The following is a 23,704-nucleotide window of genomic DNA, read 5'->3' on the forward strand; positions in this document are numbered from 1 at the left end:
ATATTCTATCCACTGCACTATCTAGTTGTTCTTCCCCAATCCCTTTTGACCTCCTTATTAGGAATGAAAGAAAAGAACCAATTTATTCCAAAGAGAGGACTCTAAGACTTTTATATGATCTATAGCTATTTCCTAGGAGTAGCAGAAAACAATAACAACATACAGTTGTGGAAAGAACACTGGTTTTGAAATCAGAGGACTTGGGTTCAAATTTTACCTCTGATGCTTAATATTTGCATGATTTATGGGAAAGTTATTCAATCTCCTTGGGACTCAATTTCCTTTTGGTTCTAAGCTTCTTCAAATCTACGATACTAGATTTAATCACATCCTATTCAACAGTTGGACACATGTTCTTCTTACCCTGCTGGCTCCATAATTTATTTCTGTTAAGTAGAAGTTTTAGGGAAATGACAAACTTTCTATCCTTCTGAGACAGACTGGAAAACTTTTATCCCTAAGATCTACTTATCTTTGAGTGGCTACACCAACTAATCAGACTGGAAGTATCATTGGTGGAGATTTACCCAAAAAGACCTGAAAAGTTTGTCCCAGTCATTGCATTTTTTATAGGTCATTGAGCATAAGTGTGTTATGCTTTATAAGATTCCATAGAACATGGAATGTTTAGACACTCTACATAATCTAATGCCTGACTCTCAGAAAGAACTTAATAAACATTAATTGGCTGACTGACTCTTTGCATGGAAACATTAAAACATAATATATTTAAAAATCTGGTTCTAGGAAGATGGAAGAATAGGTCAGAAAATTCCATACTTTCCAGATTTTCTCCACAAACAAGCCAAAAAAAACCATCTCAGAATAAATACAGAGCAGAAAAAATTAGCAAGACTTGGGGCAGAACAGTAGTCCTCTTGGGACAACTAGAAGAAGAAGGATTCCACTACTGAGGTTCAGAAAAAGTGAAGTATAAATACCTCCAGGTTCATTCTGAAAAGCTAGAGGCAATCTCAAGGGCAGCCCAGTTGGGAAGTTACATCCACCTCAGCCACAGGAATCTCACCTCCTGGAAAGTGTGGGGAGTCAGTAGTCTGAGCAGAGGAAAACAGGGGACCTTTGCTGATACAGGATGCCAGGTCAGTTGTGCTGCTGAGACTGGTTCTGGGCAAAAAGGAACCAGCACTCTACCAGTGAGTGCATAGTCAGTAGCATTGGGACTCTGCTGGCTGTAGACACTTACAGGAGAACTGAGTCTTGGTTTCTGGCCCAAGGGAAGACCTGAAGGTTTGGATTCTGGAGGGTTCTCAGGGAGTAAAATCATTTCCAGCACTATGTGTGAAGGGGCCCCAGCTATAGCTTGGAGAGTGAAGGAGTGCAAAGTTTGGGCCCAAAACAAAGCTCCTGAGGCCAGATTCACCCTGACCCACACTTCAAAACTAGAGGGGAATATAATAATGAGTTGCTAAATTTTTTTAAATGATCAGGCAAAAGAGAAAGACTATTACTATAGACATTTCCTATGGAAATAGAAAATATCAAGGATCATCTTCAGAGGAAGATACTGAAGCAAAAAAAGCCTCTCCTACTCCAGAGAATAATGTCGAATGGCTACCTGCTCAAAACAGAATTCATAGAACTCAAAAACAACTTTAAAAATCAATAAGAGAGACTGAGACTAAGGAAAAACTAAAAAAGGAAATAAGAACAATCCAAGAAAAACAAGATTATGAAAAAAAAGTAAATCAATTGGAAAGGAGATCCAGAATCTTAAAGAAGAAAATATCTCTTTGAAAATTAGAATTGGGAAAGGGGAAGTCAGTGAAGTGATGAGACCAAGAAATAATAGAACAAAATATAAAGAATGAAAAAACAGAAGAGAATATGAAACACCTGATAATAGAAACTGATCTGGAGAATAGATCAAGAAGAAAAGACATAAGAATAACTGGATTGCCTGAAAGCTACACTCAAGAAAAAGAATCTTGAAACAAGAAATAATTATAAAAAATTGTCCTGAAGTGTTAGAACGAAAGGGGAAAGGAGAAATAGAAAAAATTTACCAATCACTGCCTAAAAGGGATTCCAGGAGGAAAACTAATAGGAACAATATAGCTAAATTCCAGAACCTCCAGGTTAAGGAGAAAATATTAAGGGCAATAAGAAAAAAAAGCAATTCAAATATGGCAGAGCCACAATTAGAATTACATAAGACCTAATAGTAGCTATTGGAACAGGTCTTGGAACAGTACACATCAAAGAGCAAAAGAACTGGAGTTGTGGCCAAAAAATGTCATACCCTGCAAAATTAATTAAGCATAATCCTGAATGAAAAAAATCAATGAATTGCAAGACTTTCAAGATTTTTTGCTAAAAGACCTGAATTTAATAAAAAACTTGACATACAAGAACCAAGAGAAACACAAAGTAAACATCAAAGATATTACAAGGGACTTAGTAAGGACAAATTGTTTGCTCTATATGTGGAAATGAAAACCATGACTATTAGTCATTGAGTAGTCTGAAGAAAAATTGGGATAGAAATGAATAGGATGGGTTTCTTAAAAGTAAAATAATGAGGGGAAAGAATAAAAAAAGAGTTATCATCTTATGTAAATGAGGTGTGAGAGGAAGAATTGATACAGAGGAATTAGATGTGGAAGGAGAGCTGGCAATTCTGGAAACCCACTCTCATAGGGAATGGGTTAAAGAGGGATCAATACATACATATATGTGTATGTGTGTTTATAAAAGCCTTTTAAATTCAGAAAGAAATAATAGAAGGGGATAAGGAGAATACTGAATTAGAGGGTAAGGGTGTAGAGTAAGAGGGTATATAAAAGTTTGTGTAGATCAGTGGGGAGGGAGGTATAGAAAGGTGTGTAGATCAATGTGAAGGGGGTATAAAAGGATTCTTTGAAGGACAGTAGATTAAGGAAAAGGGCAAAGTAGCAGGTAGAAGTAAATAGAGAAGTGAGGAGAGGTTGTGCTTTCAAGAAATGTTATAAAAATGAGAGATTGATACAAACCAAAGACATAGATATCTATGAATATGTATGTGTTTATGTGTATATAGCTACTATGTAGGTATATATGCATATATATAAATGTCTCTCTCTATATGGATGCATATGTGGATGTGTATGTATATGGATAAGTATGTATCTACATATATCCTTGCTTAATGTAGTCATGGGTAGAGGAGAGGGGGAAAATAGGTAAAACTATAGAGCAGAAGACCACCTTCAAGGGAGCAAAGATGGTCAATTTTGAATACGTTGTGTGATATTTATTACACAATGAAATGGAAATTTATTACTTTATATTATTAATATTATATCATGTTTTGCTGCACACATGACAATTTAAATTTAAATTTAAAATAAAAAATTGCTAATTTTAAAAAAAAATCTGTTTTTGTTTTGTTGCTGTTGAGTCATTTCAGTTTCTGATTCTTTGTGAGACCATTTGGGGTTTTCTTGAACACTGGGGTGGTTTGCCATTCCTTCTCCAGCCCTTTTTATAGATGAAGAACCAAAAGCAAACAGAGTTAAGTGACTTGCCCAACTAAAGTCACTTGGTTAGTATCTCAGGTCTTCTTTGAACTGAGGTCTTCTTGACTCCAGACCCAACACTCCATCCACTGTCACTTAAAGAGGCCTCATAATGAATATCACAAAGTCCTGAAATGATGTTTGACTCATGTTTTCAATAGGTCCAGGCTTTAGAAGAAAACTCAAGAATTTCGAATATGGGGCTTGGTTCATCCTAGTACTATAGGTCAGAAATACACTATCCAGTGTATTTGTATTGTGTCCCAGAGTTGGCATGGAATTCTGACTTTCCCACTAAACTTAGCTTATTGCTTATGAAGCACTGATGTAGACGAAAGCAGACCAGACACAAACTGAAAATCATTTTCTTGACTCCCCTCCATGCCACATGTTCCCTGCTTCTGACTTTGAGCCATTGAGTACAAGTTTTTAGTGACTGAGGAGTATTACATATCCTCTTCTGCCCTTTTAAAGCTTGGCTGTTCCTCCTCCATCAGTCACATCATTTTGGGGATGGAGGGATTAGGGTGAGGGTGTTATATTGGTGATTTATGCCATCTAAACTCAAAGAATAGAAAAACAAAGACCTGTCCTCCTTAAGTCTAAATGCAGGGTTTGTTGATGATATACAAACCACTGGTGGCCCCCTCACACACACACACACTCAAAAAATAAAGGATTTACATGATAATTAATTTTTCAGGTCACCCAAGCTTCAGCTGCCTATTCTGGCCTCTGAGAAATGAAGCTGCTCTTAAAGTATTACCAAGTGTCCAGCTCTGCCTAAAACTGCAGACTAGTTTCAAATGGACCCAGCATCTGTTTTATACTCATGAATACAAAGTTTAGAATGATTTTTTTCCTTTACTTTTTAGAATAATTTTTCAAATGCTCCAATCTAGGGCAAGCAGACCCTAGGAACTCTTGGAATACACCAATCATATGTAAACTAGATAAAGATACACATAGAAGTTGTCAAAATTCCTTTGTTGTCAGAATCCTTTGCTTTCCTGGAATCATTAGTCATTCTACTTGTTTCTTTTCCTTCCCCTCCCCCCTTCTCCTCCATACTTATTTTTCTAGTTCTAGAAAACTAGAAAAATCTCACTGTATTTCAATCAACACTATATTTCAATAAAATCTCCAGTGGCTTTATTCACTACCCCTATAACTTTCTAAACCACAACACTTCTCCCTAGCCACCACTCCCTTATAATATGTGCTATCTTCCATAACAGCAATATTGTGTGACATGATCAACTGTGATAGACAGTTCTTTTCAGCAATACAATGATTGAAGACAATTCCAAAAGACTCACTGCTATCCCCATCCAGAAAAGAACTACAGAGTCTGAATGCAAATTGAAGAGCTTACTATTTTCACATGTTTTTGGCATTTTCTTTCTTGTGATTTCCCCCCCCTTTTGTTCTGATTTTTTCATAGCACAACTAATATGAAAATATGTTTAACATGTATAACCTGTATCAGATTACTTGCTGTCTTGAGGAGAGGGGAAAGAAAGAAGGGAGGGAGAAAATACAGTACTCAAAATCTTAATAAAAAAATGAATTTGAAAACTTTCTATATATAAATGGAAAAAATTAAATTAAAAAAAATTAGGAAAAAGAAATAGTGCATTGGACTGAGGCTGATTATTAGATCAATACAAACTCTGAGTTCTATACCACAAGTCAGGCATAAATAGTCCGTATGAACATTTGGAGTAGATTCTCTAAATGGGCATATCTCAAGTTTCTTTTTAACTATTGCCTTTGTGTACAACAAGGTGCTCTCTTGATGCCTTTATCAGATGAGAACATCTCAATTCAATCAATCAAAGGGGTTGCAAAAAAGTCTTGAATTATTTTGTGAGGAGCAAAATGCTTCTAATCTTGGGATGAAATGAAACTGGAAAAGAAATGTATTGGGATTTGTTGGAGAATTTATTTCAGTCAAAAACAAAACCAAACCTGAAAAGAGTTTTAGAAAAACACTTAATAGATCATTCAGCAAAGAGTCAGTTTTTCTTTTAGTCTCTGTGAGTTTTACACTTCATAGAATTCAAACAATGATACAAAATGAGGAATACAACAGACAGTAGTTTAAAAAAAAGGCAAGGTCCAGATGTTCCTTTAGATGTACATGAGCAGGTAAGCATGAATATTCAATAAAATTTGAGTGAAGTCATAATACAAGCTTTTGGGGTGATCCCAAAAGAAGATCTAGGTGAGATCTAAGCATTCCTTGGAGCATTCTTGGGTTTCCTTGGAGGGTCTCTGGGGTTAGAATGACATCTCCCATTCTGCATTAAGCAATATCTAATCACATAAAGGTAGGTTCAAACATCATTAACAAATAATAAACAATTTCCCCCCATTTGTCATATCCTATGTGGTCTGGGGAATCATAGAAACCTAATTCCAAATCATGAATTCAGTGGCAGGCCAGCATAAAGAACAGAGCAATTTCAGCTCCTGAGAGAATTATTGGGGTTGGGAGAAGTGAAGAGACTGTTTCTATCCATCACTTCTAGCCCCAGAGAATGATCTTATGAACTTTAAAAGGTCAGAATATTTTGGATTTCTTATAGGTATCCTCGTAATGCCCCTTGGACAGCAGTGACCAGTGGCATCTCTATTGGGAACTAAGGATAAAGTGGGTGAAATGAGGAGGAAACTTCAGTATTCTAGAAGGAGCCCAGCAAAAAGCTATGTCAAGCCTAAGGAAGATTTCAAGGGTCCCCTAAGAAGAAGAAAAAAAGACATCCAGAAATCAGGAGCTGTACATTACTTCTCTGCCACATATATTTTTATGCATGATTCTACTTTCCCCTGAACTAAATATCTATTTCTATCTACATCCATCTCCATTCATCCATCTATCTATCTATCGACTATCTACTTGTGGGAGAGTATACTCCACTTTGGGGAGGAATATTAGTACCAACTGTTCTTACTACATTACTTTGTAAATTTTATTTAGTTTTTTTTTTTCAGTCATGACCAGCCTTTTTGGAACTTTCTTGAAAAAAGATACTGGAGTAGTTTGCCTTTTCCTTCTCCAGTTCAATTTACAGATGAAGTAATTGAGGCAAACAGGGTTAAGTGACCTGCCTTTCGTCAAACTACGTGACTCATGTCAGGTCGTCCTGACTTCAGGCCAGGCACTTTATGTGCCACCTAACTGCTAGTAGTAATATCCATATAGTGAATACCTGTTTCTAAAAGCTAATTAAGACTCCCTGGCTAATTGATATCAACTGATAATCAATGGGGAAATTGATGGTGGGAGTTCATGAGCTACACAATTTAAAAAACTCATCTCCTCAGAGTTATCTTTATAACCCTCAGGGAAAAACTATCTAGTCATTTTCTGAGGACCTAAGGTGAAGATTTTAGTGGGAAAGGTGGGAAAGCTTGCCTTGGGCTAGCATAGATAGGCACATCCGCCAGTAGGAGGGTGGTTTAGATGCCCTAAAAGTTCCCAGAGGGAGTAAAGAGAAAGAGGATAATTCCCGTGGTCATTGCCTATGAAAACAGAATGGAAACTTTCAAAGAAAAAAATACCATTTGTTCCTATGGAGGGGTCGGGGTGGGGGGAGAGGAAGTGGCGGGCAACAGAAAGGGATCAGAAAGAAAGTCCCTCATCAATTGACTCAATGACTATTTTAACTGATTTCTCTTGTTAAACAGGCAATGGCTAATCATTTTCCAAATCCAGTTCTGTGTTTTTAATCTTTCGTGACATTCACAGCTGTCTATATATTCAAACCGGCTCCATCAGTCTGGTGCTGAAGTTACATCTGCTTATTTTATTTTTTATTTCTTCCTTCCTAGGGGCTACTGCGGGTTGAAAACATGCCATTAACCATAGGCTCAGAAGCACGATTTCGACAGAAACGTGAGCAAAGGGAAATAACTATGCATCCCAGTCTGCACATTCCTGGGTCTGGAGAGGTTGGGCCGGGCGGGGGAGTCCATCCGGAACAGAGCAGAAGAGAAGAGGAGAGGCCGGCCCCGGCCCTCCGCCCGGCCCGGCCCGGGGACCGTCCTGGCCAGCTGTGAGCGCGGTGTCGGGCCGGCCCGGCTCCCGGGAGCGGGGTTACCCTAATGATCCGTGACGGCACAGACACACTCCGGTCGCTGGCTCCTGGCAAAGGCTACGCGTGACCTTCAACTGCAGAAAAGCAAGGGCCTCGCTCCTCTGGGGGCCAACTGGAATAGGCCGTCAGGCAGGGGGAGCAGATGCCTCCCCCTTCTCCGGCGCCCACCCCTAACAGGGGCCGAGGGAGCTCTGGCTTAGGGGCACCTGTCCAGGTGTCCTCGGTCCCCTCCAAGACGTCCTTATCCATGCAAGGACGTACGTGGGGAGCCGTCTGTCTCTTCCTAGGGACCCTGTGAGCCATCCCTCCTCACACAACCCTAAGGAAGCGCCAGAAACTTCTCCAGCTGTGAGTGCTGGAGCACAAAAGTGTCAACCGGAGATAAATAGTAGCCACTGGTTTCTAGCCCGCCTGCCTTTTGGTGCTGGGAAACGGAATATCCAGTTTGGGAGAGATTGACCTGAAGCAGTGCTGCCCCCCGGGAGGGTGTTGGGCAGCTTTAGCAAATAAGGAGGCTTGTGATGTAGGACTCTTCAAAACCTCCTGGACCATACTATCTATGGGGTTTTCTTGGCCTAGATACTGAAATGATTTGCCATTTCCTTCTCCAGAGGCTTAAGGCAAACAGAAGTTAAGTGACTTGTCCGGGGACACGCGGCTAGTGAGTGTCGGAGGTCATGCTTGAGTTCAGATCTTCCTTTCTTCAGGCCCAGCAAGCTAGCCACTGAGTCACCTAGCTGCCTATAAGGAGACTACTAGGCAAAAACCACTCCTGGGCAACAACAAAAATACTTATGTGAACTGAGACATTGTTCTAAGTTTTCTAAGGTTTTCTCAAAGTATTCCTAGAAAATGGATAGAGCACCAGCCCTGGAGTCAGGAGGACCTGAGTTCAAATCCAGATTCAGACACTTAATAATTACCTAGCTATGTGACCTTGGGCAAGCCACTTAACCCCATTTGCCTTGCCAAAACCAAAAAAAAAAAAAAATATTTCTAGAAAGGATGTCTTGTAGCATCTCACCACATCTCAGTAATTCAGATTAGGAGTTTAAAAGGACCTCATGGAGACACACAGGGAGAGAGTGAGAGAGAAGAGGCAGAAAAAAGAGAGACAAAGAAAGGGAGAGAAAGACAGATAGAACCAATGGCTTCTCAGCTCCATTCATTTTTTAGTGCCCAATTAGATATCATGATATAGCAGATAGAAGTGCTGGACTTGGAATTAGAAAGAACTGGATTCTGATTCTGCCTTCAATGCTAGCTCTGTAATCCTGGGTTAGTTGCTTAATTTTTCTTGGTGCCAGTTTTAGCATCTACAAGACTGTGGTAAGGACAACTATACTCTAGATCAATCCACCAACACTTGTCACTTACTTTGTCCAACTAGACAATGTAATAAGTGTTGTGGATTTAAAGGGGGGGGGAGCAAAAAGAGTCTCTGCTCTCAAGTAGCTTTCTTTCTTTCTTTTTCTTTTTTGCAAGGCAGTGGGGTTAAGTGACTTGCCCAAGGTCACACAGCTAGGTAATTATTAAGTGTCTGAGATCAGATACTCTATCCACTGTGCTGTCTAGCTGCCCTTCTCTAGTAGCTTTCATTCCAATGGATAAAACAACATATATAAATCAGAATGTATAAAACAAATACAGAGTAGATGGAAGGTAATTTTAGAGGTCATGGGACAAATCCCTGGTGGGGTTCAAGATAGGATGCTGGAGAAAGAAGAAGGCAGAGGTGAAGGAATAGTCATTCTAGACCTGGGGGACAGTCAATGAAATGGGATGGAGATAGAGTGTCTCTTCATTTTTTTTTAATTTTTGCAGAGCAATAGGGTTAAGTAACTTGCCCAAGGTCACTCAGCTAGTAATTACTAAGTGTCTGAGGCTGGATTTGAACTCAGGTCCTCTTGACTCCAGGGTTGGTGCTCTATCTACTGCTACACCTAGCTGCCCAGATGCAGTGTGGCTAGACTGTAGTCTATTGGTGGTTTGTACCTTGTTTTCCAAGAGGACCAGTGTCATCACAGATAATGTGTATATGGGAGAGAATGAAGTGTAAAAAAAACTAGAAGGTAGAAAGGCATTAGGCTATGAAGAGGATTTTATATTTGATCCTGGAAGAAATAGGGAACCACTGGAGTTTATTTAGGGTATCTTTGTAGTGCAATGAATAGCAAGTCAGGCATTCCTAGAGTCAGGAATACCTGAAATCCAGCCTCAAGTCACTTAATCCTATTTATCTTAGTTTCCTTATCTATCAAATGAGCTGGAGAAGTCAATAGTGAAACACTTTGGTATCTTTGCCAAGAAAACCCCTAATGGTGTCACAAAGAGCTAAACACAACTGAAATGAATGAATGTACAATAAAGGAGTTTATTTGTAGAGGGTTGTCATGGTGAGACTGCACTTCAGGTAAAGTAACTTTGGCAGCTTAGTGGAGAAGAAAGACTTAGGGCAAAGTGATGAACCAGAAAATTTCTGTAAAGAGTTCAGGCATGAGGTGATGAGGCCTCCAGACTGAGTGTACAAGAGATATTGTACAAGGAATAGCTATCTTATTCGATTTAATGATGTCATCAGCTCCCATGAATTTAATGATCATTTTTATGTTAATAATACTCTGACCTACTTAGCTAATCCTAACCTCTCTGCTGATCTCCTATTGAATATCTCAACTCAGATTTCCTGTAGTCATATTAAACACAGAACCAAAACTGAATGTATGCTCTTTCCCTCTAAATTCTACCCACTTTCAAACTTCCTTATGACTGTCAAGGAATTGTCATTCTACTAGTCACTCAAGCTTTTAACTTATATTTCATCTTTGATTCCTTTCACACTCTCATATCCAATCTGCCAAGGCCTGTTGATTTTATCTTTGTAATATCTCTCAAATATGCTGCTCTCCTTCCTCTGGCACTTCCTGGTATAAGTTCTCATCACCTCATTCCTAGACTACTGCAAAAGTCTGCTGACTGGTCTCCTTGCTTCAATTCTCTCACTTACCAGTCCATCCTTCTACTCAGCTATCAAAGAGATCTTCTTAAAGGGCAAATTTGACCATATCATCACTTTCCCTCCATTACATATACCCACACACATTTAATAAATTCCAGGGTCTCTCTATCACCTCTATTATCAAATATAAATCCTCTATTTGGAATTTAAAGCCCTTAATAACCTATACTCCATCTTCCCATTTTTCTTTTTTTTTAGGTTTGTTTGTGTTTTTTTGCAAGGCAAACAGGGTTAAGTGGCTTGCCCAAGGCCACACAGCTAGGTAATTATTAAGTGTCTGAGACCAGATTTGAACCCAGGTACTCCTGACTCCAGGGCGGGTGCTTTATCCACTACGCCATCTAGCTTGCCCCTCTTCCCATTTTTCTTACAGTTTATGTACTTTTTCTTACAGCTTATGTACTCTGGGATCCAGTGACACTGGCCACCTTGTTGCTCCCTGGGCATTTTCACTGGCTATCTCCAGTACTTAGAACTGTCTTCATCTTATTTTCCTGATTTCCTTAACTTCCTTAAAGTCACAGCTAACATCTCACCTTCTACAAAAAAGCCTTTTTTTGATCCTTCTTAATTCTAGTGGTGAGCTGATCCAGCTATTTCGGAGAGCAATCTGGAATTATGCCCAAAGAGTTATTAAACTGTCTATTATGCCCTTTGACCCAGCAATTCCACTATTAGGTCTATTTCCAAAGATGATGAAGGAAAAAGAAAAAGAACCCATCTGTTCTAAAATACTTATAGCAGCTCTCTGTGGTGTCAAAGAACTAGAAATTGAAGGGATGCCCATCAATTGGGGAATGACTGAACAAGTTTTGGTATATGATTTCAAGGGAATACTACTCTGCTAAAAAAAAATGAAGAGTTTGATGATATTAGAAAAAAACAAGGATAGACTTTCACAAAAATGAAGAGAAAACTGAGCAGAACCAAAAGAACATTGTATACAGCAACAGCAATATTGTTTTAACAACTTAAATAGAAGTCATTTTGACTATTATAAATATCCAAATTAATTATAAAGGGTGTATGAAGGAAGATGCTATGTGCATCCACAAAAAGAACTGATAAATAGGTGTCTAGAATGATTTTGCACATATATATATATATATATATATGTGTGTATATATATATATATATATATATATATATATATATATATATATTCCTGCACACATATACATGTTTGTGTTTAATGGTAGCCATCTCTAGGGTAGAGGAGGGAAAAAATGAAATTTATACCTTTCTTTTATATTTAAAAGGAATAGCAAATTATACATAATAGATTTATAGTTTCTGGTGCAATCATCTTTTTTTTTTTTTTGGCAAGGCAATGGGGTTAAGTGACTTGCCGGAGATCACACAGCTAGGTAATTATTAAGTGTCTGAGATTGGATTTGAACTCAGGTCCTCCTGAATCCAGGGCTGGTTCAATATCAACTGTACCACCTAGCTGCCCCAGTCATCTTTATTATAATTATACTATGTTATAGAAATACTTGTTTTTTTCCATAAATTAAAAGATTAAAACATCTAGTGCCTTCTCTTTACTGATTGTTTCCAACTTATATGACATTTATGTTATGGCTTGTATGAATATAGTTTTTTGCATGTTGTCCTTCCCATTAGACTATAAGGTCCTTGAGTGTAGTGCTTGGTGCAATGCCAGACGCTTATTAGACACCTGATAATTATCTGATTGATATCAGATCGAATATGTGAATGAGCCAGGGACAGCCAAGTCAAAGATGACACCTGGGTTGCAAGGCTCAATGACTGGTAGGACGAGGCTGCCTCTGACAATAGGCAAGTTCAGATTGCTGTTGACTGTTGTTTATTCCTCCTTCTAGAAGAGGATTAATAACATCAGGAGAGAGATGTCTTGACTTGAAAGAAAACTGGATTCAAGTGAGGAAGGGCTGTGCAAAGTTACCAATCTCATAATCTCCTCCAGAGTCATTGGATTCCAATGACAAGACATAGGTCAGGATGATTAGCAATAGCCCCTATTGCAATGACTAAGGTTTTTCCAAGGCCTCAGTTTGTCTGAGGTAACATTCATTCAGTGATTAAAGATTAGGTAATAATTGAGGTAAAAGATGTCCAAGGTTGACTTTCCAAAATAATTATCTGGTAGAGGAAGACCCTCAGAGTTTCTGGTCAGAACAGAAACCTTAACAGAAAAGTGCTATTTACTTTTTTTTTTCTGAGTCATCAAAATCCAAACAATGCACAAGTGAAGCTAGGGCTGGGACTTATTGTTGGTCAATTAGTCAGAGTTAGAATGATTTGGATTTAAGGCAAGGTCAAATAGCTTCATTTGAATTCCAATAGGTTTTTTCCCAAACCTGATTTATCAGAGCTATATTTTGAGAAGTCAAGCATGAAAACTACATGAGACAAAAGACACAATAAATAGAAAATAAAAAATCTTGCCCTCAAACCCCACATACTTGTGGAGTATAAGCAATCAAAACCACATATAAGGATATAACACCCCACATAAATGGAAGGAGAAGAGAAGAGGAAGGAGGAGGAGGAGGAGGGGATGCGAAGGAGGAGGAGGGAGGGAATAGTTGCATTGTCCAACTGGACTGGTCAGTTGGGTTCCCAGGGGGGCAGCTACTACTACTCATACAAGTTATTTTTCCTTCATTCTCGAAGAGGACCTATGACATCAAGAGGGTGATGTTTTTAATTTGCAAGTGAATTATATGTAAGTGAGACAGAGCTGTGCAAAGTTATCAACTTTACTCTCTCCTCCTGAGTCACCAGAGTCCAGTGGCAACACATAAGTCAGGAAGACTGACAATGGCCCCATGGGAAGTTCAGAAGAAGGGAAGAATTGGGGGTAACAATGATGAATTCTGTTTTGGATGTGTTGAGTTTGAGATGTTCAATAGTTGAAATAATTCAAAGACTCAATGACCTAGAAATACAAGGGACATAGAAGTTTCTTATGCTTCTCCAAGCAGGCTGAGTTCCAAGAAAGAACTAGCAACTGGGGGAGGGATACGTTTTAAAGGGAAAGTCATGCAAGGGGAATGGGCTGGGAGAGTGTGGGGAGGGTTTAGGGAGGAACTAGAGGGGTATTAGGGAGGGACTAATACTATGCCTTCTGCATCTGTGATATAGGGCATCATGTCAGAAATTGTCAAAGACAGCTCCTTACTTGGGCTATATACATTCTGTTATCTCAATATTCTTTATGTACCAGTCTCTCTTCCAGGGCCAGGTGGTCCTGGTCCCTGTCTGGGGCAAGATAGCTTTGACGTACTGTATGAGAATGTTTACAAGATACAGAGTCCATGATAAATTGCAAAAGTTTCTGACCAGATATAGAGTTTGTGAGATAGTCATTAATGATTCAAGGATGACACAAAAAGTCACAAAATAATGTTTTTCCAGAGATGTTACAAGAGCACAACATTCCTTTAAATTACACAAGATGGGCTTTTTGAAAGCAGAAAGAAATAAAAGTTAGCTATTTGTTCTCTGCCTAGCATTTCCTCTTCTTTAGTGTGAGACTCAAACTCAGGAGAGAGACTATAACTGGAAAAAAATAGATTTCAGAGTCACCCACATAAAAATGATCATTAGGATCAATAGGAGTTGATGCAATCACCAAGTGAGGAATGCAGATAAAAATCCAGCAAAAAGAGACTGAGGACTTAAAACATATGGCAAAAGTGAGAAGAGTCACAAAAGTCCAGAGAGAAAAGATTATTTAAGATGAAAATGTGTCCCAAAGTGTTAAATAATGAAAATTTTTGAAGGATTAAGAAGGTTATAGATCAAGAAAGGATTTGGCAATTAAGAAATCACTGGTGACTTTGGAGTAAGAAATTTCAGTGAAATAATAAGGTCAGAAGCCAGACTGCAGAGGAATTAGAAGAAAATGAAAGGAGAAAAAAGTGGAGGCATTAGTTATTGGTAGTTTTCTCAAGGATTTCAGCTGAAAAAAGATTAAAAAATGGTAGCTAGTGGGCATGGTAATATCTAATGAGAAAATTTTAAGGATGGAGGAGACTGGGACATGTTTGTAGATAAAAGAGGAAGAAATAGAGATTGAAGACAAGAGGAGGGTGATGACTGAGGCAAAAGAGAATGTCAAGAGAGAATGACTTCTAGAAGGTTGTTCCTGACTTGACCAGTAGAAAGTCTGCCTCATCAATGGAGTATGGAGTAAAAGAGATGGTTAAAAAAGTTGGTAGAGGAGTTAAGAAGAAGGGGAGAAAAGGGAGCTTAATTGAGGTGAGGTCCAAAGCTGAGAGGATTGGGGGAGAGCATAGTACAGGAGATTTAAGGAGAGAAGAAAACAGTTGGTGTGGCAAATGAGCTAGAGAATTAATAGCAGGATTCCCTTACTGTGCAGAGGGCCCAATCAAGATTGGTTAGTATTTAATAAAACATTCAATCTATTGTAATTTGTTTTGTGATTTTTTCCTAATTCTCTTCAGCAACAAGTGAGTAGGGGTGAAGGAGGCTGATAGTGGCATCCAGGACTGGGATCTGGCAAAGCTCAGTAGGTAATAAATAGGATAAGAGATTTAAGAATTTAGGTTAGTGAAGAGTTGAACTGGTTCATCAACAGTTCAAAATTGGAAAGACATGAGAGTGTAGCCAGAGTAGAGGTGATGGATGGCCTCAGATGGAGAAATTGGAGGTTACTGTGAGGATGAAAAGAAGGTCTAAAAAACTGTCATTTGGGTCAAAAATATTTATATCACTTCTTTTTGTGGTGACAAAGAATTGGAGGTATATGAATGAATGTAGTAGAATACTATTGTTCTATAAGAAATCATGACTGGTGGATTTCAGAAAACCATGGAAAGACTTCCATGAAATGATGCTGAGTAAATTGAGCAAAACCAGGAGAACACTGTGTGCTGATCAATGATGATAAACTTAGCTGTTCTCAATAATGACCAAAGACAATTCCAAGACTTTTGCCACACACCTCCAGAGAAAGAACTATGAAGTCTGAATACAGACAAAAGCATACTATCTTCACCTTTTTTTTTTTGCAAGGCAATGGCCTTAAGTGGCTTGCCCAAGGCCACACAGGTAATTATTAAGTGTCTGAGGCCAGATTTGAACTCAGGTACTCCTGACTCCAAGGCCAGTGCTCTATCTACTGTACTACCTAGCTGCCCCATCTTCACTCTCCCCCCCCCAAATTTATTTTGAGTTTTACAATTTTCCCCCTAATCTTGCTTCCTTCCCCCACGCACAGAAGGCAATTTTCCAGTCTATACATTGTTTCCATGGTATACATTAATCCAAATTGAATGAGATGAAAGAGAAATCATATCCCTAAGGAAGAAAAATAAAGTATAAGAGATAGCAAAATTGCATTAAAAAGATAATGGGTTTTTTCTAATTTGAAGGTACTAGTCTTTGGTCTTTGTTCAAATGCCATAATTCTTTCTCTAGAAACAGATGGTATTCTCTATCACAGACAGCCCAAAACCGTCCCTGATTGTTGCACTAATGAAATGATCAAGTCCATCAAGGTTGATCATCACCCCCAGGTTGCTGTTAGGGTGTATAATGTTTTTCCAGTTCTGCTCATCTCACTCAGCATCAGTTCATGAAAATCTCTCCAGGAGTCCCTGAATTCCCATCTCTCCTGGTTTCTAATAGCACAATAGCGTTCCATGACATACATATACCACAGTTTATTAAGCCATTCCCCCAACTGATGGACATTTACTTGATTTCCAATTCTTTGCCACCACAAACAGGGCTGCTATGAATATTTTTGTACAAGTGATGCTTTTACCCTTTTTCATCATCTCTTCAGAGCACAAACCCAATAGTGGTATTGCTGGATCAAAGGGTATGCATATTTTTGTTGCCCTTTGCTCTCCAGAAAGGTTGGATGAGTTCACAGCTCCATCAACAATGTATTAGTGTCCCAGATTTCCCACATCCCTTCCAACATTGAACATTATCCTTTCTGGTCATATTGGTCAGTGGGAGAGGTGTGAGGTGGTACCTCAGAGATGCTTTAATTTGCATTTCTCTAATAAGTAATGATTTAGAGCAATTTTTCATATGACTATGGATTACTTTGATTTCCTCATCTGTAAATTTCCTTTGCATATCCTCTGACCATTTGTCAATTGATGAATGGCTTGGTTTTTTTTTTAAATTTGACTCAGTTCTTTGTATATTTTAGAAGTGAGTCCTTTGTCAGAAACACTAGTTGTTAAGATTGTTTCCCAGTTTACTACATTTCTTTTGATCTTGGTTATAGTGGTTTTGTCTGTGCAAAAGCTTTTTAATTTAATGCGATCAAAATCATTCAGTTTGTTTTTAGTGATGTTCTCCATCTCTTCCTTGGTCATAAACTGCTTCCCTTTCCATAGATATGACAGGTAAGCTACTCCTTGATCTTCTAGTTTGCTTATAATATTTTTTTTTATGTCTAAATCCTGTATCCATTTGGAACTTATCTTGGTATAGAGTGTGAGGTGTTGGTCTAATCTAAGTTCTTCCATACTAACTTCCAATTTGCCCCAGCAGTTTTTATCGGAGAGAGTTTTCATCCCAATAGCTAGACTCTTTGGGTTTATCAAACAGCAGATTACTATAATCATTTCCTGCTATTGCACCTAATCTATTCCACTGGTCCACCACTCTATTTCTTAGCCAATACCAGACAGTTTTGATGACTGATGCTTTATAATATAATTTTAGATCTGGTAGGGCTAAGCCACCTTCTTTTGCACTTTTTTCATTAAATCCCTGGAAATTCTTGACTTTTTATTTCTCCATATGAACTTACAACTTTTTCTAACTCATTAAAATAATTTTTTGGAATTTTGATTGGCAGGGCACTAAACAGGTAGTTTAGTTTTTTGTTGCTTTTTTTGTTTTTTAGGTTTTTGCAAGGCAATGGGGTTAAGTGGCTTGCCCAAGGCCACACAGCTAGGTAATTATTAAGTGTCTGAGACCGGATTTGAACCCAGGTACTCCTGACTCCAGGGCCAGTGCTCTATCCACTGCACCACCTAGCCGTCCCCAGGTAGCTTAGTTTTGGTAGAATTGTCATTTTTATTATATTAGCTCAACCTATCCATGAGCAGTTGATGTTTATCTTCACTTTTTACATGATTTTTTGTTTTTACTTTCTCTTGATTGTTTCCCTTTTATTCTGATCTTCCTTCCTTCCTTCCTTCCTTCCTTCCTTCCTTCCTTCCTTCCTTCCTTCCTTTCTTTCTTCCTTTCTTTCTTCCTTTCTTTCTTTCTTTCTTTCTGGTTTTTGCAAGGCTGTAGGGTTAAGTGATTTGCCCAAGATCAGACAGCTAGGTAAATATTAAGTGTCTGAAGTCACATTTGAACTCAGGTCCTCTTGACTCTGGGGCTAGTGCTCTAGCCATTGTGCCACCTAGCTGCCCCCATTCTGATTTTTCTTTCACAGCATGACTAATATTTAACATGATTGTGCATCTATCACCTATGCCAGATGACATTCTGTCTTGGGGAGGGGACAAGGAAGTGAAAGAGGGAAAAAAATGTGAAACTCAAAATCTTACATAAGTGAATGTTGACAATGATCTTTACATAAAATTGAAAAAATAAAATAAGAAAAAAAAATGAGAAAAAAGACATAAAAAGTAGGTTTAAGAGGAATAATGCATTAGAAGAGGCTTGGACAAAGTGCTAGACTTTGAGTCAGGAAGGTCTGAGTTTAAATCTTATATCAGATATTTACTAGGTTCATGACACTTCTTGACTTCTCTCAGTCCTAGTTTTCTCATCTGTAAACTGAAGAGTTTGGGGGCAATTGGGTGGCATAGAGGAGAGAGCACTGCAGCAAGGGAGCCTCATTTTCCTGACTTTAAATCTAGTCTCATACATTTACTAGCTGTATGACCTTGGGCAAGTCACTTAACCCTGTTTGCCTCAGTTTCTTCATCTGTAAAAATGAGCTGAAAAAGGAAATGACAATTACTCTAATATTTTTGCCAAGAAAACTCCAAATGACTCACAAAGAATCAGACTTGACTGAAAAACAAGAAAAACAACTGAGCTACAACAAAAATGGAAATAATGGCACCTATCAGCTGTTAATAAGGATTGAATAATATAATATAGGAAAAATGCTTCGCAAAACTTGAAGTTCTATAAAAATGTTAGCTATGATTATTATTCTGGGACTTTTCTTTGAATATCTAAACTTCATCACTAATCCTATTTCTCTACTCCAAGATTTAATTTTCAGTGCTCAAAAGGAGAATACTCACCATCTTTTTGGTGAGGCAAAGGTGCCCAAGGTCACACGGCTAGGGTCAAGTATCCAAAGTGGAATTCAAACTCAGGTCCTCTCCACTCTGGGGTCAGGAGCTCTATTCATGGCACCAACTAGCTGTCCCTCAAGCAAGAATAGGAGAGAAGAATAGGAGAGCCATTTAGGAATTTTGAATAGAGAAGGGAGGGATCAGTCTGTTATATGATGTGAAGGATGTATTGAATGAATGGCTAAATGAATGAAACAGCACTTATTAAACACTGTTCCAGGAGCTGGAGATACAAATAAGAAAGCAAAACATTCTACTCACTGACTCTTTTTTTCATGGAGGCAATCAGGGTTACGCAAGCTGCCCTGGGTCTCTACTGCTAATAACCATCTGGGGCCACATTTAAAATCAGGTCTTCTTGACTCTAAGACCAGTGTGTTATCTGTTGCTTCATCCAACTACCCCAACAGTTCTACTCTCAAGGAGCTCATATTATAGGAGGTTTTTGTTGCAACTTAGATGGAAAGACTCAGGGATCTCCTTAGGGTTCACCAGCAAAGCAGATAAAGCTTTTGCTTTAATGTTATTCCCTTGGATAAAACCATCTCTATTTCTGATATTGAATCATTGCCAGTGCCAAGGCCTTTGCAAGAAAGAAAATTTTTTTTCTGGATCTTAAGTAACTGTGGCTGCAGTATACAAAGAAATATTTGCCAGGCCACATCTCCACACAGGGATTGTTACTTGGAGTTACCGCTGTGAGGGATGGACTGAAAGTAGGATTGGTGAAGTAATACTGCAACCCCTAGGCCTTACTTGTTTGTTAGAAGCAGTTGGTGGTAGGCGGATCCCTTTCCCATAAAATAATGACTCTTCTCTCTTCTTTTTTTTTCCCTTTTGGTTAGGTAATGGGTTGTGATTTGCCAAGGTCATACAGCTAATTAAGTATTAAATGTTTGAGGCAGTCTTCCTGACTCCATGGGCTGGTGCTTTATCCACTGTGTCATGCAGCTGCCCAACAGTAACATCTCTCAATGAAAGCTCTGAGATCCAGTTTGGAAGGAGGGCTGCTAGTCTGAAAGAGGATGGAAGGAGGATGCTACTCTCAAGTCTCTGATATCTCTATCCAGGTCTTAGGGGAAATTGTGATTGAGGTGATTTGATCTGCTTTTCCTCCAGTCCTTCCTTAAGAGTTCCTCTTACATTCTCTATTTGAGGAGGGGTTGGAGAGCAGCCATTTCATCATTTCTCACTTGGTTATAGAATTCCATCATGCCTCCGTATTGGACAACCTCCCCCCTCCCCCATTTTTCAGCTTCTCTTTCTGTTCAGTATCCTCCATTATGTGAGCTCCTCGAGAGCCAGAATTTTCTCTGACCTTTCTTTGCATCCCCACTAGTAGGCACATAATAATTGGTTAATAAATGTTTATTGGCTGACTTACTAAACCCGGGGCACATAATCAGCATGTGGCATAGGTGCAAGAATGTTGTAAGGCTCCAATGAGATAATAAACATAAGACAAATCCCAGACCTTACAGTATTATATAAAGGTCAGTTACTATTACTACTACTACTACTACTACTACTACTACTACTACTACTACTACTACTACTATTTTATTATTATTATTATTATCATTATTATTATTATTATTATCAGCCTTCAGTCCCTTGATGATTTGCTTCATTCCCTAAGTCATCTACTGTTCTGTACAAGTAAGCTCAAGGAGCAATAGGAGAGTATACTGATAAATATTTAACAACCAGCCTCTGGGGTCCAGGAGGATGTATGCACACTTGCTTTTAAGTTTAATCTACAGAATTCACACTTTTAAAAATTATTTATTTATTTTTGAAGTTTACAATTTTCCCCCTAATCTTGCTAGCCTCCCCCCACCCTCATGGAAGGTAGTCTGATAGTCTTTACATTGTTTCCATGCTATACATTGATCTAAGTTGAATGTGTTGAAAGAGAAATCATATCCTTAAGGAAAAAAAATAAAATATAAGAGATAGCAAAATAACATAATAACATAACAGTGGTTTTTTTTAAATTAAAGGTAATAACCTTTGGTCTTTGCTCAAATTCTGAAATTCTTTCCCTGGATACAGATGGTATTCTCCATCACCAGATAGCTCCAAATTGTGCTTGATTGTTACACTGATGGAATGAGCAAATTCATTAAGATTGATCATCAACCCCATGTTGCTATTATGGTGAACAATGTTCTTCTGGTTCTACTCATCTTGCTCAGCATCAGTTCATGCAAATTCTTCCAGGCTTCTCTGAATTCCCATCTTTCCTGATTTCTACTAGAACAATGGTGTTCCATAACACATATATACCACAATCTGTTCAGCCATTCCCCAATTGATGGACAATGACTCAATTTCCAATTCTTTGCCACCACAAACAGGGCTGCTGTGAATATTTTTGTAAAAGTGATGTTTTTACCCTTTCACATGATCTCAACAGGGTATAGACCCAGTAGTGGTATTGCTAGATCAAAGTGTATGCACATTTCTTTTTGTCCTTTGCATATAATTCCAAATTGCTCTCCAGAAAGGTTGGATGAGTTCTCACCAACAATGTATGAGTGTCCCAGATTTCCCATATCCCTTCCAACATTGATCATTGTCCTTTCTGGACAGTTTGAGAGGTATGAGATGGTACCTCAGAGATGCTTTAATTTGCATTTCTCTAAAAAGTAATGATTTAGAGTAATGTGAAGTAGAGTAAAGTCATATGAAAAATATGACTATGGATCACTTTGATTTCCTCATCTGTATATTGCCTCTGCATATCCTTTGACCATTTGTCAATTGAAGAATGTTTTTTTTATAATTTTTGCTCAGTTCTCTGTATTTTTAGTCAGAATTTTCATCAGAAATTCTAATTGTAAAAATTGTTTCCCAATTTATTACATTTCTTTTGATCTTGGTAACAGTGGTTTGGTCTGTGCAAAAGCTTTTTAATTTGGAGGCAGCTAGGCGGTGTAGTGGATAAAGCACTGGCCTTGGAGTCAGGAGTACCTGGGTTCAAATCTGGTCTCAGACACTTAATAATTACCTAGGTGTGTAGCCTTGGGCAAGCCACTTAACCCCATTTGCCTTGAAAAAAAAAACAAAAAAAAATCTTTTTTATGTAATCAAAATTATCTAGTTTTGTTCTCCATCTCTTCCTTGGTCACAAACTGCTTCCCTTTCCATAGCACTGACAGGTAAACTATTCTTTGATCTTCTAGTTTGCTTATAAAATTGATTTTATGTTTAAACCCTATATCTATTTTGATCTTATCTTGGTAAAGTGTGTGAGGTGTTGATCTAATCTAAGTTTCTGCCATACTAACTTCTAATTTTCCCAACAGTTTTTATAGAAGAGAGAGTTTTTATCCCCAAAGCTGGACTCTTTGGATTTATCAAACAGCAGATCATTTCCTGCTATCTCTTTTGAACCTGATCCATAAATGCATTTGTTAGCCAATACCAGATAGTTTTGATGACTGATGCTTTATAATATAATTTTAGATCTGGTAGGACTAAGCCACCTTCTTTTGCACTTTTTTTCATTAAATCCCTTGAAATTCTTGACTTTTAATTTCTCCATATGAATTTACTTAGAATTTTTTCTAACTCATTAAAGTAATTTTTTGGAATTTTGATTAGTACAGCACTAAATAAGTAATTTAATTTAGGTAGAATTGTCATTTTTATTATATTAGTTCAGCCTATCCATGAGCAGTTGATATTTGCCCAGTTATTTAAGTTTGATTTTATTTGTGTGAGAAATGTTTTGTAATTATTTTCATAAAGTTTCTGAGTCTTCCTTGGAGAATTAACACTTTCTTAAGTATAGATAATCAACAACAGAATAAATCAAATCCAATTTCAAGCAATTGTTCATTTCAGAAGTTTAAATGCTCACATTGAAAATTTACTAATGATTTATCTTCCAATCTGACTCCAGTATACCCCATAAATAGTGATACTTAGAACTAGACTCAAAGGGAATGAGACAATGACTGCAATAATACAGATGTAAAGAATCACAACCAACACCTAAAACCAGTACACCTCTGCCAAACTTACTATAATAATAATAATTATCAAGAGTAGCCCAGGGAAGAGATGAGAAAGTGTGCCTCTTTCCCTATTTTGCAAAAATGTGGAACAATGAATGTTGAACATTCTATGTATTTGATTGATGTGTAGGTCAGTTTTGCTGAATTATCTTTTTTCTTCTTTTAAAAAAAATTCCTTGTAACAAGTCTAATGATAATAACAACTGCTAGGCCTTAGGGGCTTGACCACTATGACTTCCCTTTTCTATTTTATAGTTCTCTTCAGATTAGGGTTATCAGCCCTGGATAAGCCTGGCCTTGTAAAAGAAATGTCAGAATCCTTTTGTATTACTCTTCAGGTCATTAAACCCCTTCCCCAATGTCCTGAGATAATTTACTTAAAGCTTAGGTTTTAGCTCATATATACTGTCTTCCAGAATGGGAAAGTATTCAATGAATACTAAATATCAGGTATAGTACAGGTATTTATACTTATCCCTTCCACATTTCAACTTTCCCCATCACAGTTTAGATATATAGTGAATAGGCATAAAAATTAAATTGGAATTTGGGGGGAGTTTTGCAGAAACTGCAGATGACATGCAAAGGCCAGCAGGTGACAGAAAAAGTTTAGAAACTCAGAAATGCATTATGTGTGTGTGTGTGTGTGTGTGTGTGTGTGTGTGTGTGTGTGTGTATGGTATTGTGTAATATCAACATATTTTACTTTTAATTCCATAATAATTCAGGCTTCTTC

The 23,704-nt window shown here is 38.0% G+C and overlaps 1 long non-coding RNA gene across 5 annotated transcripts in view; it reads right to left on the minus strand.

Moving 5' to 3' along the window:
- The window catches only part of LOC141522290 (uncharacterized), a 119,890-nt gene that overhangs the window by 76,196 nt on the left and 19,990 nt on the right, over window positions 1-23,704 (minus strand). For 2 of the 5 annotated variants that reach the window (XR_012478185.1, XR_012478184.1), the window contains exon 6: window positions 18,890-19,958. This is a non-coding gene — a long non-coding RNA (uncharacterized LOC141522290). Of the gene's footprint in view, window positions 1-5,640; window positions 5,835-18,889; window positions 19,959-23,704 lie in introns of those variants that run through there. The other 3 variants (XR_012478186.1, XR_012478187.1, XR_012478188.1) reach the window with 3 other exon arrangements.

The sequence above is a fragment of the Macrotis lagotis genome, chromosome 4, assembly GCF_037893015.1.
Source record: "Macrotis lagotis isolate mMagLag1 chromosome 4, bilby.v1.9.chrom.fasta, whole genome shotgun sequence".
Classification (NCBI taxonomy): domain Eukaryota; kingdom Metazoa; phylum Chordata; class Mammalia; order Peramelemorphia; family Peramelidae; genus Macrotis; species Macrotis lagotis.